This window comes from Camelus ferus, chromosome 3 (assembly GCF_009834535.1).
Source record: "Camelus ferus isolate YT-003-E chromosome 3, BCGSAC_Cfer_1.0, whole genome shotgun sequence".
In the NCBI taxonomy this organism is placed as follows: Eukaryota; Metazoa; Chordata; class Mammalia; order Artiodactyla; family Camelidae; genus Camelus; species Camelus ferus.
The window spans coordinates 96,664,682-96,677,971 of NC_045698.1; positions in this window are offsets into that span (position 1 = coordinate 96,664,682).

The window sequence follows — 13,290 nt, forward strand, 5'->3', positions numbered from 1 at the left end:
TGGTAAGTGATACGGAACAAAAGTTCGTGTGCTGGACACAGTGAGGCCAAACAAAGGGAAAGATCGGAGTTTGGAAAACAGGCTTATTGCAGGGCCGAGGAAGAATGGTTGGCTCCTGCTGGAGTAACCTGAACTACCCTAATGGTTTTCGGGGAAGAGTTTGTGGGTGTTTTTTTTTTTTTTTTAAGTGGAGGTATTGGCAGTTGAACTCACAACTTTGTGCACGGTTTCTACCACTGAGCATGCCAACCCTGCAGGGGTAAGGGTTTTTTATAGGCAAAATTTGGGGTGAGGGCTGCTGGATGTGTGACTTTCTTCCGATTGGTTAGTGGTGAGACAACAGGGTGGTGCTTCAGGAATCTTTTGTGCAGCCTGAAGTTACCATCCTCCACCTGGGTGGAGGGGCCTTGGTTCTTGCAGAACTCAAAGGTATTGTTATGTATGTTCCTAAAGGAGGAATCGGGACACTGCTCCAAGGACACACTATTTCTTGACTTCCTCCATTGTTTCTGCATTCCCTCCCTTCCCTGATCAGCAACTCTTTATCTGTCCTTTGGAACTCGGGGAAGGCCAGGCAGGCTGAATGAAACCTATTTCCTACAAACAAAAAAAGGTGATTGAGAAAGGATTTGTACCTTGGGGAGGGGGGCGGGCGGGAACAAGGTTCTGCTCGGTTTCGTAGGGAAAAGATAGAATTAATTCATTGATTCAACAAATACATCCTGGAATGCCTTGATTTTAAAAATGAAGTAATTTGTCCTTAAAGTTTTGAAATCCTGTTCCAAAAAAGAAAGATGCTCTACACAAGCATCACTGCCACGGTGTGAGGAATTGTGAAGGAAATACTGGGGGAAGTCTGGGAGGGAGAGAAGGTAACTGAAGGGTTTACCTTGTGAAGGGGATGGAAGTGGGAGTGTTACTGAAAGATCCCACCAACCCCTACTCCTCTGCCTGTCCCTGATGAGCCAGACTGAAACTCACAGGATTTTAGAGCATAGAAGAAAAGAGACAGCTTTATTACTTTGCTGGGCAAAGGGAACTTGCAGCAGGTTAGTGCCTTTAAACTGAACCCATCTAGGGGAAGTGGCAGGGTGATTATATAGTCATAGCTTAAACAATAAAGCATCGATAACGATCAGCAGAATTATTTCCTTCTTATAAGACTCAGAGTGGCAACATGGTTACCAATTCTGTAGAGGCTAGTAGTTGTCACTCTTTTGATCTCTTTGTCTTATAAGCACCAAAGGCATGATCTTCTTGATAATTCAGGCTATTTTGTAAGGTTACAGTTCCATGACCTTCCTGGAGAACAACTCAGGAATCAAGTATGATTATTGCTTTTGATTACTGGAATAAAGCAGAGACAATAAAATTAATAGCTTCATTTTAACAATGGGCCTGGAGCTGAAAACAGCAACCTGTCAGGTTAGTTAGCCAGTTTAAGAGCAAACATAAGAATAAACCATCTGTTAGCCTAAGTGCGGCCATTTATTAGTTCTTCTTTAGGAGTAAAAAAATAAACAAAAGTGAAACAAATGTTGGTTATATATTATACAGATCCAAAAAAAAGTACCTCCATATTCTCGCTTGTTATCTATTATTATATTATCCTCACTAGTCTACTTAACACTCATTTCTCTTGTTTTCTTCATTCCCTCAGAGGTACTTTCCTGATGCCATCAAAGTTACAAGCTAATGACCCATATTTTTAAGAGCTGTATGTTCTAAAACAATATACTGGTGCTAATAAAGAACGTTGAGAGGAATGATAAATAGTATTAAACATTGAAGCAAAATAGAAATTGAAAACTTTATATCTCTGTGGCATATGATAAGGAGGGCAAGTAGAGTAATTGGAATAACTGTATTCTCCTCACCTCTCTCTTTACTCACGTGGTTCTCCTAAGAATTTGCTTTTTTTCCTTCTTGTTGCATACACTTAAAGAGCCACAAATTGTTACTCAAACGAATCCCGGGATGAAACTGTGTTAGCTGAAGAATGTCTGAGATCGTGATTCTGGGGATATATGTATGACTGAGGTTCCTGGTAGTTTCCCTAAGAGCCTGGGAAATACTCACCATGACCACAAGGGGGCTGTGGTAGCTCTAGATACTAGTCTAAGCAGGAGCCTGAGACTGGGACTGTAAGTATAGTATTTGCTAGTGTGGAGGACACCCTTCTGGACTGCTTTGCAAATTAACATGGGCTGCAGCCTGAAGACTTGAAGAAATGAGCTTGAGTCTAAAATGAAATACGGTACAATTCTTCATCATACAACACAGCACTGTATTTCATTTCTCTGTTTCTTTCCAGTGTCATACTAGAAAGTGAAGGGAGTTGGTACGTAATTTTCATGGGTAATATTTACCAGGCAGAATAGGTATTGAACAAATATTTAACTCCCAACCATTAATAGGGATAGTAATTAGATGGCAATTACTAATAGTTGTCAAATGTTTACTTTTGGACAAATAATGCCACGCTATCCTAAATGCTTTATATACATTATCTAAAGGAATGCTTACCAATAATGATCTTAAGAAAATTATACTATTGGTGTTTCCATTTTGCAGATGTAGAAACTGAGGCTTAGAGTGGTCAAGTATGTTATATGAGTCACATAGCAATTGAATGAGTGATTAAGCCAGAATTTGAAGCCAGACTGTCTGACTCCAGAACCTATACTGCTAACCACCACACTCCACTGTCTCATAACAAAACTGGGTCTGATCTTTTACCTCCACATAGAAGGTGAGTTTTATAATACTGGCCTAATCCATTATTAACAGCAGTTATTTTAAGCAATGGAATACAAAAGTTAGAAAAAAGTTTTTAATGTGGTTTAGATTCTAGGGCAGCTATAAAGAAAGTTCTATCTGTAATAGAACTCATAGGATCAAGTTTATATTTTTAAAGCAGTCTCTTTAAACTGGTGACTCAGGTGACATTTTATTCAGTCTTCCCAAAGATGAATATCATACTGTGACACCTTCCGTCATCATGAAATAAAAATGTGGCATACTGCAGGGATTTGTCATTTTTATTCTCCTTGGAATTTTTCATGTACCTGCAGCAGTTTTCAGGAGATAGTTCTCACTTTTCCATTTTGGTGTTAGTTATACTGTACTGGAGTACATTACACGGTGTCACTCCACTCAACCTGATTCAACAGAGCTTGCCTCAGTATAGCCTAGGAAGTGTTATGTTAGGTGATGTCTCTGTCCCCAGAGGTGGTGACAATTAGAAAGTTTCATTTTATACTGAATGTATAGTAAACCACCAACCTGCCCTCCTTTTGATAGGAGAAAGGAGAAATAGAGAAAGACCCTGAAAGAAAAGTAAGGCAGCAATAAATCAAAATAACATGTGACTTTGATTAGACAGGACATTTACAGTGATAATGCAGTCTCATTGCACAGGGTAAAAGTCAGTTAACTAACTTCATTTGGATTTTCACCCAGGTTTGGAAAATAGTTGGCTTTGGGATAGATTCGAGGACATGTGTATGAAGTCCCTATTTGGGAAGGGTATAGGACTGACAAAAGCAGAGATTTGCTCTTTATGAAGACCCATTTAATAATTAATTCTTAAGGATATAGGAGCCTTTTCTGAATGTTTTCATTTAAAGGGCAAGAATTTTATTCTTGATCAAAATGTTATAATGAAAGGAACCCTCATGTAGGACATGGGCCCGAACTTGGATTCTCAAAACACAGAGATGTCTTTAGATATCACTTAAAGTCTAACCTTTTATTTAATAGATGAGAAACCGAGGGGATCAGTCTGTTGCCCAGACAGTGCTAGTGTCTGCTGTTCAGCCTCTGTTTTTACTTGGTGTGCATTTTAGAAATCACCCACCTGATTTCAGATTAAATGTTCAATCAGTACAGGACCTTTTTCAAATGTTTGCGGACCACTCTGGCTCATATACCCTCTTCCTCCTATCTCATCCTCACTCTTTAAGGTACACGATTAGTGATATTATGTCAGCTAGCTTTTCAGTTCACCTGGATTACATCCTCCCTCTTTATAAAGGGCTGTTGGTTTCTAAACTTTCCTACCCCTGCTCCCCAACCATCAGGAGAGAAATTGCTTAGGTTTCCAGGTGATGAGGATTTTTAAAAATATATTTTTATTGAAGTATATAATCAGTTTACGATGTTGTGTCAGTTTCTGGTATACAACACAATACTTCAATCATATAGGAACATAAATATATTCGTTTTCATACTCTTTTTCACTGTAAGTTGTTACAAGATAATGAATATAGTTCTCTGTGCTATACAAAATAAACTTGTTGTTTATCTATTTTATGTATGTTAGTATCTGCAAATCTCGAACTCTCGATTTATCCCTTCTTACCCCAGTAACCATAAGTTTATTCTCTATGTCTGAAAGTCTGTTTCTGTTTTGTAAATAAACTTCGTTTGTCTTTTTTTAGGTTCCACATATAAGTGATACAGTATTTTTCTTTCTCTTTCTGGCTTATTTAACTTAGAATGACATTCTCCAGTTCCATCCCTGTTGCTGTAAATGGCATTATTTTATTATTTTTTATGGCTGAGTAGTAGTCCATTGTATAAATATACTAGAACTTCTTTATCCAGTTATCTGTCAATGGACATTTAGGTTGTTTCCATGTCTTGGCTATTGTAAATAGTGTTGCTGTGAACATTGGGGTGCATGTGTCTTTTTGAATTAAGGTCCCCTCTGGATATATGCCCAGGAGTGGGATTGCTGGATCATATGGTATGTCTCTTTTTAGTCTTTTGAGGAATCTCCATACTGTTTTCCATAATGGCTGCACCAAACTACATTCCCACCAACACCCTCTCCAGCATTTATTGTTCATGGACTTTTGAATGATGGCCACTCTGACTGATGTGAGTTGATACCTCATTGTAGTTTTGATTTGCATTTCTCTGATAATTAGTGATATTGAGCATTTTTTCATGTGCCTATTGGGCATTTGTAGGTCTTCATTTGGAGAACTGCTTGTCTAGATTTTCTGCCCATTTTTGGATTGGGTTGTTTGTTTTTTTCTTATTAAGTTGTATGAGCTGTTTATATATTCTGGAAATTAAGCCCTTGTCAGTCTCATCTTTTGCGAATAGTTTCTCACGTTCCGTAGGTTGTCTTTTTGTTTTGCTTATGGTTTTCTTTGCTGTGCAAAAGCTTATAAGTTTAATTATGTCCTGGGGGGAGAGAATAGCTCAAGTGGTAGAGTACATGCTTAGCATTCACAAGATCCTGGGTTCAATCCCCAGTACCCCCTCTAGAAATAAATAAAGAAATAAACCTGATTACCTCCCCTTGGCAAAAAAATAAATAAATAAATAAATAAGTTTAATTAGGTCCATTTGTTTATTTTTGCTTTTATTTCTGTTGCTTGGGTAGAGTGCCGTAGGAGAACATTGCTGAGATTTATGTCAGATAATGAATGTTTTGCCTATGTTTTCTTCTAAGAGATTTATAGTGTACAGGTAATGAGGATTTAATTGAAGGCTAGTTGGGGAAGTAAGGCATTGCCTCAGTACCCACAGAGTCAGAGTTCTGGAAGAACAAGTTGGGTATCTCCTCCTCCTTGCTCAGGTCCCAGCAGGACCTGGCTATAGTGGCCAGTTACTGGGCTTCTGATGTTCCCATCTGCACTGACTCTGCCCGTTCCATAGCTAAGCTTCTTTATGTCTTGCTAATTCTTCTGTTGCAGTAGTTCCCATATTTCGGTAGGCATCAGAATTACTGGGATGCTCTTTAAACATACCACCCCAAGAGATTTATGTCCTGTAGGTCTGAGGTGAATCAAGTAATCTGCATGTTTAACAAGTTCCACAGGAGATTCTGATGGGGGTGGGGTGGGGAATAAGGACTATACCTTACTTAAAAACATTCCAAGTAGCATAGTGTCTACGGGGCTTCAGACTTTTCCATTACATATCCTATTTGAAAAATATTTGAGCATGTACCTCATAATGTATGTATTTATGTATTTATAAGCTATATATGTATATAGTACTATTATTAAACATATATAAAAATAGAAATTAAAAATGGAAAAGGTAAAAATAAATATAAATACATTTGAATATTTTCTTCCTGTACTCTAAGGTACCCCAGGGCTGCTTGCACCACCCTTGCTACCTTTCTGTATGTCTTGAACTACACCACCTTTGCCCAGTAAAGGCACAGAAAAGTGGTACGTTGTTTGAAGGGTCACTGGGTGAGCTCATATAGACCTTTGGTTTAGGTGCCAATTCTCTGCTTTATTGAACTAGTGGTTGGGGTGGGGGTAGTGACCCTGTGTGTGTAACATGACGTGAAGCAAGCTGGTTCACCTGGAAGGAGACCTGTGACCTCTTCTTCAAGAGAGAAGGGGGGATCTGTGAGCATGATAGCTGCTGTGTGTTTCACAAACACCTGTCTTCCACCATAGAATAATGAAATCTTTTTAAGCCTGGCAAAATGCAAAGGTGACACCACAGAGGCTGTGGATGAGGCCACCCTGTGTGTGCTCTCTGCAACTTTCTGACTTCCCAGAAGGAAGTCAGCTCTGTCCTAGGCTGTTGTTCTGGGATGTGTGTGTTTGTGTATGTGTGTATGGTGCTCTCCCACCTCTCTCATTCCATTTATAGCATGACTCCCTGGCCCAAGCTGGGGAGGTTGCTCTCAGAATTAAAAGCAGCCAATAGAACACCAGCAACCAAAGCCCTGGAGAACAGCACCTGTGTTTGAGTGGTCAAGTGTCTACCACCAAGTGTTTGAGTGGTCAGGTAGCTTAATGAGTAGTAGTAACTGAATTCCTGAACCCAAACACAGGTCTTCTCTGTGCATCTACTCTGCTCTTGGATATACATATTCTCAGTAGCCAAAGAGGTTTTGCTCTTCCTGATACATAGTTTGTGGTTCTTTGATATTGCCTCTTGCCCTAAGACACCATTTTGTGAGTAGAGCATCATTCCTATGAGTTAGAGCAATCACATTGGGACAAGCAGATATATGGCATTATCAGAGCCCAGAGTCAGAAATGGACAAATTCCAGATACGTTTCTAAAACTGAGTGATTTATAAGTCCTTAAAGTTAGAAATGGGTTCCCTACATTCTTTTTTTCCAAGTAATTTTCCTACCTCTACTTGAAGACTTTTTGTATTCAGCTTTCTTCTGTTAACTTATGTATATAAATGTTGGTGTTGTATACTTTCAAAGACCAGGGAGGATGAACCACTATTTTGAGCTCTGCAGAAGACAGCAGGATTGGTGTTTTTTGGATTCATGGCAGTGAGCAGCCACACATATATGTCTATTTCCTGATTGATAGGGATTTTAAAAATAAATAATTTAGAATTTCATTGCTTTCACTTGGCTTTGTACTATTGAAAATCTCTAGGCTGGAAACACTTTTTTCTGTCACTTTACCTTTCTCCAGTTGGCACATGTGCTTGCCACTTTTGTGTTCTGCTTTTTATGCTTAATGTTTTTTCTAAAAATATCTGCTTGTCAGCAGGTCTTATATATTTGTCATTTTTAATGGTGTCTTTATAATCCTATTCTTTCTTGAAATTCATAAGTTTATTCTACTTAATTCTCCATGCTTCTACTTTTTTGCAGGGTATGGGGAGAGATATGCTGCATTTTCAAAGAACCTCTGAAAACAAGCTCATTCCAGAACCTAAACCAGCATTTGCTTTTCTTTGCTTTGAGGGTGCATGTAGGTATTAAATTCTCTGCCACTGGGCACACCTAGGTATTGAATTCTCTTCCCTAAAGTCCATGTCTGTGGGTCTGGCTGGACCACTTGATGAGAAATATCAGCAAGAGGTCTCAGACACCAAACTGGGGAAAAAAATTAAACTAACATAGTGCTTGGTATTTCCAAAGAGTCACTTAGGTTCTGTCTATTACTGCAGTGTTCAAAACATAGACATAGTTCAGTGCTGTGATTAAAGTGACTTTTACCATTAGCCTCTTTGTTCCTATAAGATATAGTGGTAGGCTGTAGCCGGTTCGTCATTTGGGAGTGTAATGGTTAGCTAAAGCTATTTTTCTCCAAAGGGCCAGTTATTTCTTCAGTTTTTCTCTAAAACTTCAGCTTTAGCAGTAAGGAGCTGTAAATTATGTAACATAGCTGTCTCCTTATCTGTCTTGGGAGTTATAGACTGCACATATAAGACAATTCATGTACCTCTGCATAATGAGGTGAGTTTTATAAATCATAAATCTTCACTTAACATGCAGGTAGTGTTGGGTGCCAGCTTTAGAATAACTGATGTAGTTGCCAAGTTCATGAATGTCATAAATCATTCATGCTAAAGTAGCCTAGAATCATGCTGTCCTCTGAGGCAGACCAATTTCAAGGTGATTGTTAAACACAAAAGTGTGAGTCTTGATGATTGTTTTTCAAAATCAAATGTACTTTTCATTTGAAGAGTAAAACCAAATTATCTTTCTTTTTCTGGTCAAAGTCAGTTTTCTAAGACTCTCTATTCACTCTCAAAGAATCTATCAATAATAATATCTTTTCTTCCCCTATCCCTGAATTCTATCAGAAATACATCACAAAATACATAACCTGTACATGTGTAATCCCGACCATTAATGTGCTGAAAATGAGATTCAGATGTTTCATTAAATCTTGAGGCCCATTATTAGGGAAAAACTCTCTGAATTTTGGGGAGTATTTTCTTCCTCTGCCATATTTTACATGAATTTACCATGGATGGTAGGAAAGCATAGCCCTCTTCCACACTGCCTGTGTCTTCAGGGCCAAACATGGGGAAGGAGTAGGGCCTAAAAAGAAGCCACCCTTGGGACAGAAAGCTTGAAGCTGTGCAGTGTGATATGTCCCTCTGAGTCTCCAGGCTTCATCTAGATTCCTTGAATATGAATTTTAAACTGAAGTGTTTTACCTGAAAGTTGCTCATTTGGTGGATGAAGAAGGCTGTGAGGTTGGATATTACTGAGGAGGGAGAACATGCTAGTGCTTTCAGTGAGAAGTCTTCAAAGAGAGAAATGGAGAGAAAAATGAAGTTTTGCCTGAGGCTATTAGGTTCTCAGTGGGTAACTAAGCATCTGTATCCCTTTGTGTAGTCTCCAGCACAGGGCCGTACACCAGATGACACTTCTCTTTGGTGTATCTCAGAAATCCTTTTGAGGTGAATGTGTTGATCATAGGGGTAGCCTTGGTTAAAAACTATAGGGGCCAATTTCAGACAGAACATCTTTTTTATTGAGTATAATCTCCCCTCCCCCACTGCAGGTTCACTAATTCTTTATGCCTCCATGCTTTGTGTATACCCTTCCCACTACCTGACGTGCTCTTCTAATTCTTATCCAAATATTGAACTCCTACTTATCCTGTAAAACGCTCTTAAACCTCACCTTCTCTGTAAAGCCTTCTCTGGTTTCCTGAGACAGAGCTTGTCACTTAATCTTCTGTGCTTCTAGAACATTTATCCACTGTTCTGTTATAATACACATAAGGAAGTTTAATTATTTGACACCATGTCCATTCCTCCCACTAGACTGTGAACATTGCAAGGACAAGAACAGAGTTTTATTAATCTAGGTATTGCTAGTACCCACCGTATCTGACACCAAGTGGAAATTCAATGACTAAATCTGATCTTTTTTTTTTTTCACTACACTGTCCACCTGAGCATTAACATAAGCCTTGAGAGAGAATAAAGCTTTTTTAAGTTACATTTCATCATAATTTATGACTAACTCATAAAGCATTTACTTGAGTCCCCTATAAGGATACTTAAGAGTAGAGAGTGACAGAAACAAGGAGAAACTTCCTGCATTCTCAGTGTGTCCTGGAATTTTCTGTAGATTCTGGCCAGATTAAGTCTTGTTCTTTATTCTTGCATAATATCTCTAGGACTTTTGTCTCTTTGTCTTCTCATTGCATTCATTCGAATCTGGTGTCATCTTTTCCCACTTGAGCTGTAGCAATTATAGCAGGTATGACTCTCAATTTATAAATTCATGGGTGTGGGAATTACCACATTTATTTATAAACTCGAAGGAAGGTAAACTCCAATTATATGCTGCTATCCCATCTGACTGGTAGGAAATTTAACTTCAGTTATATTTCGTCTTTAGGCTTGAATTGTGCTTTCAGGATCTTACATTTTGCATAAGATTGGAGGGGACTTTGAGTTGCTGGTTATTGCTGAAACACTTGCTGTCCAGTTATTTGCACTATTCCTTCACATCCAGAGCCTGAGTGTCTGCTCTTCATCTTTGACTCACAGAAATCTTTTGTGAGGCTATGAATCCTACAGCCTAGAGTCTTATCTTGTAGTTGCATCATGTGGCCAGTCTTCTCTAGGGTCATGTTCCCTCCTCAGGTGCTGCTGAGGGGCAAGGCGTGGGTTCCTCATTCCAGATCCTATGAACTCATCCTCATCTACAGCTCAGGGGAATCTCTTTCTAGTCTACTTGGAGGACTTCCCTGCATCATACTGCTCTGAGGCCGATTTCCTCAAGCTCTACCTTCTGTCTTACTCTTTTATAGTAATCTTAATGGTCTTTTAAATCCCAAACCCCTGTCACTTCAACCAAAACTTTTATTTCCTTTTCCTTAAATTTCCCAGTTCTTTTAGAAAAAAAAAAGAAGAAAAAATTTAAATCCTGCCTTATGCTGATCTCCTAACTGGCTTCCTTGTCTTTTTCCCCCCCTTCTTCTTCACTCAGATTATTTTCTACATTCCAGTAGGAATAGTTATTATAAAACTCCTGCCTAGAAACTGTCAGTGGCTTCTCACTGTCTCTAGAATAAAATCAAAGCTCCAAGCTCCTCAGTCTACCATTAGGGCTTTTTATGATTTTTCTTCCTCTTTGAAATCTGACTTCCCATTACTCCATTGTCAGAGGCCCTTAGTCTAACTCTGTTCTTCTAACCCCATGACTTCATCTCCCCCCACTTTCCCACCTCCTCACCATACCTGACTGATGTGACACTCAGATCAAGTGCCATCTCCTTCAGAAAGCTTGGTGGTTAGCCCATTCCATAGTGGTCTTGTCCTTCATAAACCTAGTTCCTTTCTGTACTTTCATTTGGTACCTGAGGTTACAATGTATCTTCTGGTGCATGTTTCTGTCTTTCTCATCTAGATTGTGAGCCTCTAAAGTACAGACTTTCTTATATCTTGAGCCACCATAGGGCTCTTTATAGAGGGAATCCATGTATGTAACATGGATTGTCTTTGTATAGTGCTTTGTATGTGGGTGTATGTGCATGTTTCTCATCCCCCTGGAATATAGGGAAAGAATGAGGAAGTAAAATTAACAAGATGGCAGTAAGTGTTACTGTGGAAGAGGCTCAGAAACTGTCAATATGACTTGTGACTCCCTGTGTTATTCCTGGGGATGGACAAGGTGCAGGGGGCAGGATATGGGACAGGACTGTGACAATAGGGGAGGTTTTAAGACATCGTTAAAAGTATCTTCAATCAGAACTGTGGTTTGTACTGCAAGGTAACAGAAGGAGGGAATGGAGGATGCTTTGGGAAATTAAGAAAGGGGATAAGTGGGCAGAGGGTGAATCCATAGGCCTTATTTTCCACAGGGACACTAGAGTGCTGTTAAGCCAAAGAGAACTATTAGCTCTGACAGTAACTTCTCTTGTTATGACCCCTTCGGTGGTATTTTTATTACTTTTTAAAATAAAGGTTGAGGGACAACTTTTACAATTGTAACTGGAACAGTGACAAGCAGGACTCATGGGATGTAGTCATAAAAAAAACCCAAAGCCCAAAAACCTTTGTTTTTGGCTCCGACTTTTGTTTTAAACCTGCTCAGTAGTGATGGTACAAACTCCACTCCTGGACAAATGCTTTTCTTACAGATACCAGGAAGCCCTACATCACTTTTATAATAAAACATGATTTCACTTAGGTACTTAATTTGCTCAGCCCAGGTATTGTCAACATTTCCAAAGTTTTTCAAGATTAAGCTGTTTGTCCTCCATCATCTGGGGCTTGCTACAAATGAAAAGAGGAGTATGATCCTTCTTTCCTGAGTTTCTGACCCTTCCAGGATTAGAGTAAGGAAGTGTGAGGTGGCAGGAAATATTATACTTGTCTCATGTTGTTGAAGCTGGCTTTGTGCTTTCCAGGAATGGCTGGTGTTTAAATCTGGCTTTCTCCTGGGGCACTTCTGTCAGTTCTTCAGAGATCTGTACTTCCCTCCACACATGCACGTGCACACTTGACCTGGGCAAATATACACACTCTCCTCTGTCAATTGCTTTCTTCCTCTATACCCCCTAATAAGTCAACAATCCAATTCCAGTTTCTCTGTGAGAAACCAATTCTTTGCTCACACAAGCTCTGAGACTATGAGCAGACCCCAGCATTGTAAAGCAGCTGCTAGCCCATACAATGGTCCCTACATTCCTTGCACTAGAATCAGAAATTGTCATTCTGCCCCTCTAACTGCACAAGACACATATCAAGCTCTCTGAGGGTTCCCCTTGAAGCCCTTCTCATTAGGCTTGTGGTGAAATGCAGGTACCCTTCTTTCTCTGGAGAGGGATACCAACAGCATACCAACACTTCTCACCAAATAAATGTTTTTCAAAAACTTCCTCTTAGTATTCAACAACTTTTTAATATGAGTGAAGATTTCATAACTGTTTTTCAACTTTTTCTTTGAAAATTTGCATCTTTCAAATACTTTATGATGTCACTTATATGTGGAACCTAAAAAATACAACAAACTCCTGGGTTCAATCCCCAGTGCCTTAATAGAAGTATATTAAAATAAACTGGATAAAACAGAAAAGAAGCAGACTCACAGATACAGAGAACAAACTAGTGGCTACCAGTGGGGTGGGGCAGGGGCAACTGAGTATAAGATTGGCTCAAGGATGTATTGTACAACACGGAGAAGATACCCAATATTTTGTAATAACTGTAGATCGAAAGTAACCTTTAAAAATTATATAAAAAATATAAATTAAAAAAAAGAAAATTTGCATTTTTGCTGACACCTCACTTTCATATTATGTGGATCCTACATAGTGGAGCCTCTGCCAAAACTTCCAAATAGCTCTGTGTGGTTACTATAGTTAAACAGGGATTTCAGGAACTAATTCATTTCCGAGTAAGGGTAAGTAATGCCATTTTTCCCTTCTCTCTTCTGTTGAGGAATCTTAATTGTCCTCGTCTATAAAATGGACCACCATCCTTCCCTTGCTGCAGTAAGAATAGATTAATAAGAAATTGTGTGCATAAAGATAACTCTGGGTGGACAACAGGCCCTGGGGAATAGTTAAATAATCTGC